This window comes from Tachysurus vachellii, chromosome 4 (assembly GCF_030014155.1).
Source record: "Tachysurus vachellii isolate PV-2020 chromosome 4, HZAU_Pvac_v1, whole genome shotgun sequence".
Classification (NCBI taxonomy): Eukaryota; Metazoa; Chordata; class Actinopteri; order Siluriformes; family Bagridae; genus Tachysurus; species Tachysurus vachellii.
Window position 1 is genome coordinate 17,254,771 of NC_083463.1, and position 12,345 is coordinate 17,267,115.

The window sequence follows — 12,345 nt, forward strand, 5'->3', positions numbered from 1 at the left end:
GTGTATGTTTTAATATTCATCAAGCTATAAAGATATTGTTTGTGTGTGTGTGTAAATCTTTATTTATACAGTAAAGCATCATTCTATTTCCTTTCATATACAAGCCACACCTCCATAAGTGACGCAATATAAAATCACAAATAAGGTGTCACTTCCCGTTCATTTTCAGTTTACTGGTAATTCAAATTTATGACTCAGACTCTACGTGAGGGAGTGCACATTCACAGACATGACTGCAGCCTTCATAGTGCCAGTGTAAAGAATACATCAGCTTTGTAAACTACCGCTTTTGAGGAATTATGAGAAATGCAAACAGCCCTGAACTGAACTGTAGAAGAACTGAAGTGGCTGCAGTTATGGATAACAACTCTATTTTATTGTTTAGTTTTTTTCACTTATCTAGATTGAGCAGGCAGGCAGGCAGACATACAGACAGACAGATAGATAGATAGATAGATAGATAGATAGATAGATAGATAGATAGATAGATAGATAGATAGATGATAGATAGATAGATAGATAGATAGATAGATAGATAGATAGATAGATAGATAGATAGATAGAAAATGCTGTTTTGCATCTACTCCCAGAAGTACAAATAGTAGAAACATGTGTAAAGGAACAAGTTCCTTTATATACTGTATATATATATATATATGTATATATATATATATATATATATATATATATATATATATATATATATATATATATATATATATATACATATATATATATATATATTTTATACATACCTATGTATATATATTTTTATACATACCTATGTATATATATATTTTTATACATACCTATGTATATAGATCTCTCTCTCTCTCTCTCTCTCTCTCTCTCTCTCTCTCTCTCTCTCTCTCCCTCTCTCTCTCTCTCTCTCTAGAGTACTAGAGATATTGTGGTGTTCAGCATCAGATGGAGTTATCCTCACTGGACTAAACTGCTGCTGAATGTTTTCAAACACGCCAACCATTCCTAATGCTGGCTGACGGGTGGATTTTATACTCAAGCAACAGCTGACTAATTGCACATAATAGTTGCTGGGGAGTAAAGGTGGGGAGGCAACTAAACAGAGGTGCCAGGGTGACTAGTTTTTGGTGCAAATAAGTGCTTTTAGGTGGTGTGTTAAGACTTGGATTCTCATGTCATTGCACAATTATAATAATTTGGAGATGCAACACAAAAATAGTCCTATTTGGGCCAAAAGATTATACTCAATGCAGTGTAACTAACAGTTTAACACGTAATTGTTCCTCCTGTCTTAGCCAATGTGGGAAATTTCTCGGTGTATACCATGTAGGCCTGTGATCATCTATCTTCCTTGTTCTGTAGCTAGAAAATAAAAAAGCACAGCATTTGTTATCAAATGTCCTGTACAACCACAAGCTGTAACCTCGACTACATTTTTAACAGGGAGTCCATTCCTACTTTCACAGAGCAATAGATTTCTTAATTGTTTACACCAATTGATGGCTTTCCATGTATATGCCAGTGCACAATAGATGTGTCCAAAAGTTCTTTCTTCTTTATACTCCAGAGAACCATGGAAACCCTCAGGATTGTATCATGTATGGAGTTAGTGCTAAAAAGTAAGTAACATAAGTCAGAAATAAGTGTTCTATAAAGGCATTTATATCAAATGCTTTATGTTCCAAGAAAGCAAGAAAAAGGGCTTGTGGTGTTTCTTTAAAAAACAACAACAACAACAAAAAAAACGATCCTCAAACCCAGGACCAGGGAGCATGGGAAAGCACCATGGAACATTAAAGTTTTACAGTAAAACTCTTCAGTTCTCTCAGACTTCCAATTCCCATTTAATAAAAACAAAGACATTAAACAACATAGCCCTCTGAAACAGTCACTGAAATTACTTGGTTTCCCTAGAAGGCTAAGCAATCTAATTACAGGATATATGAATTTCATCCTGCAGCACTGCAGTTAATAAAGTACAAAGTGGAAGAAAAAGATATTATTAGTTATTTTTTAGTTATTACATCTTTAATAATTCATAAATCCATAGCAGAGTGAAGTTATTGGCAGATGGGAAAAGGCAGGTATAAAAGATTTCTTCTCTGGAAAGTGGGAAATAAAGCATCATGTGAGGTTATTACATTTTCCCCCTGTAGAGGCAGGGTTTAGTCAGTGGATGGGAACTCATTACTCACCATCTAAATTCATCCTAATACTTGTGTACGTGCTCACTACCAAGTAGGCACTAAACTGTGAGGAAAACACACCATATCATTAAAAGCCTTCATATAAAATAAAAAAAAATTCCCTTGATTGCTTTATTTTCACATTACAGCCTGGTTTGAACTGTGTTATTATGCTTATTCCAGAACAACATGGCACATATTTCAACTGTATAGTTAGACTTAACCTGTTAGAGAACGGCCTGATTTTTATGATTTTCGCCTATTTAAGGAACTTCCGAGAGACAAGATAGATCCATGCAATAAATCCTCATCCTTCACCCGTCTCTCTGTCCCCCCACCTCTGTCTGTCTGTCTGTCTGTCTGTCTGTCTCTCTCTCTCTCTCTCTCTCTCTCTCTCTCTCTCACACACAAACACACACACACACACACACACACACACACAGCCACCTGTGTCGTGATGATTTTTTGTTGCTAGTAAACTTAGCAACACACCCTGACTGTTCAAACAACTTCATAATTTTTTTTCTGTTTAGTTTTGTGGCAAGTCCCAGTTTATGAGCTGTTGTATGGAAACATTAACAAGCACATTAATATTAACCTACTGTTCATGTTACAACTGGAGCTACTCGTCTAAACCGGGCTTAGAATTTACACTAAAATAAAGCACACCTTCAGTTTCGAGCATTCAAGCACATCACGGCATAAATATTTAATGCCTTTTGCTGTGTTATGTGCATTCTTTTCTACAGAGATGCTTTAGAACTTAACTGTGTGATGGACCTTTAGATAAATTATTGTGCTAAATTATCAGTCTGATGTCTCTGTGCTCATTAACAGTTTGGCATTCATCCTCCACATAAACACTACACTGTTGCTAAGGCTTCAAATGCAAGTGTAAACTATTTCTTTTGTCTCACAGTTTTGATACAAGTCCAAGAGGACAGTAATAAACCGAACTGGATTAAGTTATTCAAAAGTAATTTAGACTCTAATAAGAACTGCAATTCCTCAAATATCAATCTGCACATTATGTGGTTAGATTTTGAATACTAATGTTTTTCTGCATTGTGCAGTAAGGCATGAACAGGATGTCTGCCAACATTTAAATGGTAAAGGATTGTTTAGTAAGGCTGTCTACATGACATGAGTGAATTCTTTAGCTCTGAATGCTGCAATTGTGGAATGTAAGAGAATTATAGACAACAGGCATGTGCTTGTTTGGAAAGGCTTATGTTTGACCAGAATACTAATCTTTCCTCCATCTGATAAAATTATTGGTTGCTTCCATATTGTCACAAATACAGAAGAGACACCTGAAGCAAGACTGTGTAAAATAGGTACATGCATAAATACATAAAATATTTAATAGGAATAAATGAAATAATAAATGAATGGATAAAATAATAAATGATGGACTGCAAGGTGTTGGACTGCTAATTAGAAGGTTTAGAGTTCGAACTCCAGGACCACAAAACTTCCGCAAAGGGGCCACTAAGTTCAGTTGTGGTTCAGTTGACTCTCAATTGCCCAGTTGTATAAGATGAGATAAAATTTAGTCGCTCTAGATAAGGGAGTCTGCCAAATGCCGGAAATGTGAATATAAATATAACCCAAGCAGGTGTGGTATCTAATATGTGTAAAGTCTTAAAAAAATTTTATTTGACAGTCTGGAGCACTTCCTGTTTCTGAATGTCTTAATTTAGACATCAGATGTTTTTAATGCAAGGACATTATTGATGCAATTACTAAGAATGAGACAGACGTACCGGCCCTCCATTTTTGCACTGATCCTAATAAAATTAACTAAATAGTAAAAATAATTTAAAAATTGTTGTTATTAGACAGTTATAAGCCCAGAACCACAACATTCAGATCACTGATAACATGTGATCTGCCACAGCAGAACAATGTAGACTATGAATACTGTCATATGAACATATAGTTGTTCATATAAACAATGTGTCAGCAAATGTCGTGGATTTAATTAAAACTATATTTTGCTAGTAATTTCAAACCTGCAATAAAAATAATCATATTCTGGTAATCACTGCATATTTATTTTATGAAGCATTAGAAGCACAGGTATGTGAACTTCCTCAAAGGCAGAACAACATGCAGTGATGTCTACAGAGACAGAGAGATAAATAACCTACATAGACTTACAAATAGCAGGTCAACTAAAATATATTACTGTCCCTGTGTCTCTCTGAAGCTGTAAATCAAGTCTTACAGGCTAGATCAGGCTAGATCTCAAATCTCTAGCCTTTACCTGGTCTCTTTGTCAATGGTTAAAAATGTTCAAAAACCAGCTTTATAAGCAAGTTTGACTGACTATCAGATTTACTGATCAGGTTATATTCCACAAAACTGTTTAAAGTTTTGTTTTATTGGCACAGAGATTGTCAAGTCATACAGTACGCTATACGATTCTGAAGATTATGACTTGTGGAGAAGTAAGAAATCAGTGGAGAATATCAGATAGTCCAAGGCTATGAATGGTTTAGCATTAAACATAGTTGAAAGAGGTAACAGTAAACAGTTTTCAATAACTGTACAGTTTTGATGCAGCCTTAGGTTCCCCTCTTCTCTTGTAGAAGTGTTGTAGACTATCTGCCCCATTTGTGTGTGTTCTGAGATGCTTTTGTGCTCACCGTGTTTATTTGAGCTACTGTAGCCTTCATGTCTGACCTCTCTCATTAAACAGATGTTTCCTCACAGAAAACTGCCACTCACTGTATGTTCTTTTGTATTCTACCATTCTGTCTAAACTAATTTGTGGGAGACTTTAGTGTGAGAAAATCCCAGGAGATCAGCAGGTTCTGGTACTCGAACAAACCTGTCTGGTTCCAACAACTACAGTCAACAATTACTTGAGTTCTTTACCTCCATTTGCAAGATTTTGTTGCATTACACTACTGCCATATGATTGGCTGTTTGGATATGCACGAATGTGCAGGTGTACCTAATAATTTGGACAGCAAAAGTGCAATTTGAATTTATCCTTATATATTTATCAATATTTATTAATATATATATTTTACAGCAGGTATAACTAGGTATAACTATTTGACTTTTTGTCAAATAAGCAGCTTTCTGATGTCACCAAAACATTGCACCATGCATACAAAGTTTCTTTCTGTTTCTTTGCATGTACCAAAATCCCTACTGCTTAATTACATGATGCTTAAAGCAATACTAATTATCGTTGATGCTTAACTAGCTACTGCATATGTTCATCATACTATATTTAATCGTTTATATATTATTCCCAATTATACTAGCAGTTAGTTAGTTATTATGATACGTGACCAGCAAAAATATAACTCGCACCTTTTTTTCTGCAGACCACTGAAGGTCTGTTTATACTCCTTTCTATTCTTCCCATTCATGGTCAAGTGTTCCTGAGCCCCCTTGAACATCTTAGGTGCACCTGCAACGGTAAATCATCAAAATTGTCAAACAGCTCCACAATTACTGCTCTGTTAAAATGCAGGCTTTGCAGCAGCTTTGAATTAACTCAGGTTAATCTGATTACATAACACAGTACCACATAACAAAGTACCACATTCCTAGTAGCCTGATTCTAAATCACTCATTCATCTAGAAACAATAAGCGTAAATAAATGCAGCAGGGTTGGGGATTTAATCTTGACCTACAGTAACCCAAGAATAAAAGCAGCTTCTGTAGCTAAGCTGCCCCATACTGTTTATCCCAACCACATCACATTTTCATATCAAATTTAAAAAAAAAAATAAAATGCAAATAAATGACCCCAATCATAATATGGAAACAAATTAGAAGTGGCAATTCTGAATGGATGCTTGAATAAAAAAATAAAAAATAAAAGATTTGAAGGTTTGTTGTTATTAAACTCAAAGCTCAGAAAACGTGCTGCATGTACAGAACAAGAAATATGCAGGCATGTTAACACAAGACAGTAACTTACTACAAGTGAGCAATAGCAGCAAGGAGAGATAAGAATTCATTTAGAGTAGGAATGTGAAATGATGCAACTATTACTTTTTATATGGTGAAGAATCAATGATCAGTTCTAGTCAAATAGTGAGTCATTTCTGTTGTAGAACTTGCAATAGCATATGAGTCCTTCTGTGATCCTGCCTTAAAAGGAATAAGCCAAACTGGGCCAAATGTGACACTGTCTTGAGGTATTTCCCCTTTCACTCTCTTCTTAGATTTTCATCTAGCTACTAATCTTCAAAGATGCTTTATAATTAGCTGTATTTTGGGTTGGTTGAATCTTGAACTACGAAGCAGGCATTTAAAACTTGCAAGAAAACCTATTATGAAAATATAGACATAATAAATACAGACATCTGTTATGAACAAAGTCAAAGTGATGATATTAATAAGCAATCTAGTGGGGGTTTTTTGTGATCAAAAGACCATTGTGCAGGTAGAAAATACAACATCTTGTTCTGTATCATAAAAAATAATACATGACCTACAAAAATCATGTACAGTAGAACCGAAGTTGACACAGTAGAAGCTGATGGTAAGATAAGTTTTTGTTGTGTTTGTTTAGGTTAATGGTTGTGCTTGTTATGGTAAATGTACAAATGATTTATAATGGTGAGTTTGCAGTTCTGTGTTGGCACGGCTGATTGGGTGTGTAACATTCTCTCGCTTTTCATTGGTTCAAACAGATAATGAAATTCAGAATTGCGCTGCAGGGCTGTGCCGAGCTGGCAGAGAGGACATTGGATTGCGTGTTAGAGCTGGCACTGTCATGGGCTATCGTCTCAAATGTCTTGTTCATGTCCTGCCGGTCCGGCACTGTGGCTGTAGCCTACACTAGTGTAGTTGTGACCTGTCATGGTGATTACATAGTTGATCACAGATACTTGGCTAAATAGTGTAGTATTATTCTGGGATTGGAAAGGGCAGCATAGTCTTGGGAGACAATTATTCCAGGAAGCTAGCAAGTCAGCTAGGCTGCCAGCATTGTGGACAGATCCAAAGATGGGTGAGAGCTCAATGCATGCCCTTGACCACTTAGTACTAAAGCCTATTCAGGTATAATTTGTGTTATATTCATTTATCCTATCCAACATTTGTGTGGACATTCTCTACACAACATTCTCTAATGTGTGTGAAAATATTTAAGGCATGATACATATTGGCAAAAATAACTAGATATACCTAACAATTCAGTGTGAATATATGTACTTGCTTTTGGGGGAATAAACACCGTAATAACTGCCTGAGCTGAATTAGATTTATTGAATTGTATACAGTGCAGAAAGTACAGGAAGCAGCTTTAAACCACACGAAGCAACACTGTGACATTAATCATGTGCAGGAAAAAGAATTAAGAGAAACATCTTTGTAGTAGTAAAGATTTCTGACTCAAAACATCTGAGTTTTATAAATTGTAGTAGTCCTACTCACATGTTCACAGTTTTATCAAAGACAATAAAAACTTTGTCAGAGGGAATGTAATTTCTATACCGGAAAAACTGCAGACAGTTAAGTGAATTTGTAAGTTAAAATTAAAGTGTGGTATTACAGGTTTAAGACAAATGTCACAGCACAGCACCATGGCCTAGATTTGGAACATGCTTTATTAATAGATTTTCTTTGTCTCTGTACTGTAGGTCAGTTTCAGTTGTCAGATCCATTAGAAAGACATTTTTATCAAAATATAAACTAAGAGAAAATAATTTGAGACTGTTGCTTAAGAGTGAATTAACTAAGCAAATAATTGTTTCAAGGCTTCAAGGTTTAATTAATGATAAGGGTCATCCAGACTGCTACAACTCACTATTGTAACATCCATAATCCTCACTTCCTGATTTGGCACTTTTATTTGCATCATGACTTTAAGCACACATTTAAGCAATAGAGATAATTCCCATAGTGAAATTCACCGAGCTGGATATACTTTGAATTCAAACATAGTCAAAGCACAAAACAGTAACATTGCCTTTCTAGAATCTAGAAATTAAATAATAAGAACATTTATTTCAGATCTAAATATAATCAATGTTGGGATGTCCAGAGGTGTCCAGTCTTATCTGCAAATGGCCAGTGTACATGCAGGTTTCATTCCAATGAATCAGGAGCCACACCTGATTCAACCTGTTTACTCAGCTGAATTTGGCGTTCAATAGACTCAGGTGTGGCTTCTGCTTCTGAATGAAAACTTGAAAACCCACACAGCCTTTGCCTGATAAGATTGGACACCATTGTTTTAGAACTATTTAATTCTACACAAACTTTACACCTTTTCTGTAAGGGCCTATAAATAACATAGCATGCAGCTTATGCTATACTGTATGAAATTGATGTCAATTGTATAAATTTGAGTTGTTACTAAAATGTAAAACAGCTGTAAAACATAATTACAGTAATGTACTGTAAAATCTTAATTTTGTATAAAGTAACACAACCCAAAACACTTGGATGTTCCAACTGAGCTGAAAGTTAAAAGTCTTGCCCAACCAGGGCAGCTTGGTACTACTACCACAGACTTAACCCCACTAATAGATGGTTAAGCTTTGTGTCACAGATAAGATGGTCCTGCTCAAATCCCAGTGCTACCAATTTACTGTGCCAACCATAACAGAAAATGTACTGGGCTATGTGCTATTTTATTCTCTGTTAGATATTACAGTTTTTTTTTATTTTAAATATGTTTTACTCTTGTTTAGTGTGACTTTTATAGCAATTTGTTGACAAGCATGGTTTCTTAAGTTGTGTTCTGAATCCTTGCCCACAAAACACCACAAAAACAATGTCACAAGCATAAAGTTTGACATTTTAGTATGGTCATAATAAAATTTTGGTTAACACATACTAGAAATCAGAAAATCAGAATCAGGAGAAACTCATTCATTATTCATTGTTGGTATTTTCCTTTATTTTAATTTAACTCCTCTGTATGTCAATATTTCACTGTGATCAGACTCCTGTATGTGATATTTAAACCATTTTATTCTGCTTTAATGTTTTATTTTGAACCACATTTTCTTGTAAGATTCATCCGGATACCGTTAGGTTTTAGTGCCTACGTAATAATAACGTAAAAGTAGTGTCCACTATAGTGTGCTACATTTGAACATGTCAGCCAAGCATCAACTTGTCTTTAAAGAGTGGTTTTGTAGATTAGAGACAAACGTCAAATATCATGGACCTAGACATGTGTATTTCATTAATGTGTTTCCTTTTAGTAGGTCAATTTAGCAGCTGTCAACTGCTTAAGAAATGCATTTTAATGAAAATATAATCTATGAGAAAATAATATGAGACTTTTGCTTAAATGAGTAATATGAGTAAATAATTAAGTTTCAAATTTCAGTGCTTTAATTTACATTATTTTTGTCAAATGTAGCTGGCTGTATTGAGAAAAATTTACATCATGGTGAATACATTATCTGTGCAATGCTGCACAGTATTGTTCTACACCAATGATGATAATATCTTCAATAGCTGACAATAAGGCTGCTCTCTAGTGATAGGGTAAAGCTGGAACTGAATTATATATCAGGAAAGACTTCCAAAGACCAACAATTAGGGAAAAAAGACAAAAGGTTATGCAAAACACTGCACTGATCACAGGAAATATGATAAAGAGACAAAAACCAGACAAAATAAGGCGATCAAATGACTACGAAAAAGGGTCAAATTGAAGAGCAAAGAAAGGAGAAAGATAACAACAAACAAACTAATAAATCAGAGCACTAGAGATTAAAGTGTAGATATGTAGGCTGAGATAGCAAAGAAGACTTAATAAACCACAGGTGTATTTCTATAAGGTTTTATGAGAAAATGGTCAATTATTTAGAATTATTTAGAATTACAGTAAACTTGGTGCTGGTGGGACTCCAAATCTTGTGAAGCCCCTGGCCTCTTACAGCCTGCAAGTACCTGCTTGAAAATGTTGTTCTGCTTTCCTGCCCTAACCTGCTTAACATGGCACACCTAATATAAAAATAACCCATTCTGTTTTCTTCGTTAAGCCCAATAATGTGTAGTTTTCTAAACATTTCACATTAGCTTATAATGATGAGTTGTCAAAACGGATGAATCAACAAAAGTGACAAAGCAACGAACCGATGGATGTATGTTAAAAAGGTGCCAGAACATTTTGAATGCTATTAATTTGTTAAATTAAAAAGCAAATTATTCTTGATACAATGTAATATAAATATTTGCTTTATCTGAAACTTTGCTTTATTTGAAACTGATTAAAGAAATGAGACGATTTGCGTAAAAGTGACTTTTTTAATATCTTGTATAAAATGTTGACAAAAACAATGTGAAAAAATTAAATGTTTAATATAGAATTTAAGCTTTAGACTAAGATGACTATTCTTTGGACAGAACTCTGGTTGTGGTGGAAACTGGCACATTAAAACTGAATTCAATTATTGCAAAGCAGTCACTGCATATATTATATTGGGGATGTGGCTGCTTTGGGGTTAAGACAATGGAGTACTGATTGGAAGGTTGTGAGCTTGAATTCCAGGTCCACCAAGCTGCCACTGGGGGGGCCCTGATCAAAGCAATTAACCCTCGTTGGTTACATAAAATTGGATTAAATGTAAGTCACTCTGGATAAGGGTGTCATGCAAATGCTGTAAATGCAAAAATGCTAAAGTAGCTCTGAATGTGGCTTAACCAATTCAATTTTACATAAAAAATATAATTTTGTCTTAAATAATAAAAAAAACCTCTAATGTTATTTATATTACATTTTATGTTATGTTATATATTCTTTCGTTCTGAGTTATAATTAAGCACTAGAGATCAGACACTAAACCTTTGATGCCATTCCTTAAAGAAAAAAGTTGCTGCTTGTTTTTTTTTTTTTTTTTCATTCTTCGGAAGACTATTGTGTATAATAGAGTAACAGAAGGAAAACCACCAGTAGAGACATGCTGTGAGTGTTTGTCCAGAGAAGTCTGACGGTGTACAATTCACATTATTGTCACAGTTTCTGGTGTCAGAGTTTATTTTTTCAGCAAAGCTTAGTTCTTCTGGGACTCAATTTCTGTGTGCTGGCGGATAGTCTAAAACCTCTAACTGTGAAAACAGTGAGTAGGAGATTTCATGGTGTACTTGTTAACAAATTAGTCAAATTATTTTACAAAATAATGTTGGCAAACATAGACTGGGATAAACACTCTTACAATTCAACTTATGTGGAAGGTGAAATCAGTGTCATTATTTTTTGGAATCTTTAACTAGTTAACACCATGACATGTTCTGTAATGACATGTTTATAAACTATGTATTTTAAAAAAAATGTCAAATAGTTTATTAATTTTGTAAAATAATTCAAACTGCAATAATAGAAAGATTTAAATAATAGTTTTGATGTTGTCAATACTGTATGCAATTATTTCATAACACAGTGTTGTTTTTGTTTAAATAATTTCATACCAAGTTTGACTTTTTTTGAATTTGTAAGCTATATTTCTTCTGCTACTACTACTACTACTACTACTACTACTACTACTACTACTACTAATAATAATAATAATAATAATAATAATAATAATAACTATACCACTAAATAATTTACAATGAATTAGAAGATATTTCTGGTACATTTAATGAACTCTGGGGCAAGAAACGTATAACATTGTGATAACCTTAACCAGCGTAGATGAAAATCTGTCAGTACTTAAAGAAAAGTAAAGAAAAAAAGAAAAATAAGATAAACAGACAAAAGTGATACAATTTATAGTCCAACTTGCATGAGGCAAGATATGTACTTGAAGTGCAATGCAAGAGGTGCAGTAACAACAGCTGAGCTCTGCATTAGAGGAACAAAAGGCCAGTAGATGAGCTAAGGGGGTAGGAATAGAGCCCAGTGTATCCTAAAACCACACACAGATATGTAAAAGAGGTGTTTGGTATTACTCACTATTCTTTGTTAGTTTGCTGTTTACAAGATATATCCTCAATTACATGTGACATACCACATACTGTACACTGTATATTCTATGAAAAAATTATATTTCGGTCAAATCCTGCATTAGCATGCAAGATTTGATCAAAACAAATGAGGAATCATTTTTTCCATTCAGAATTTCCAGGAGGACAATAATCAACATTGTACAGTAGCAAAAGCAAGTGCATTTTTTGATGTGATACAAAGCCATCACCATTCAAAACTTATTGTTCAAAAAATGGCTGTTTTTGTTTATT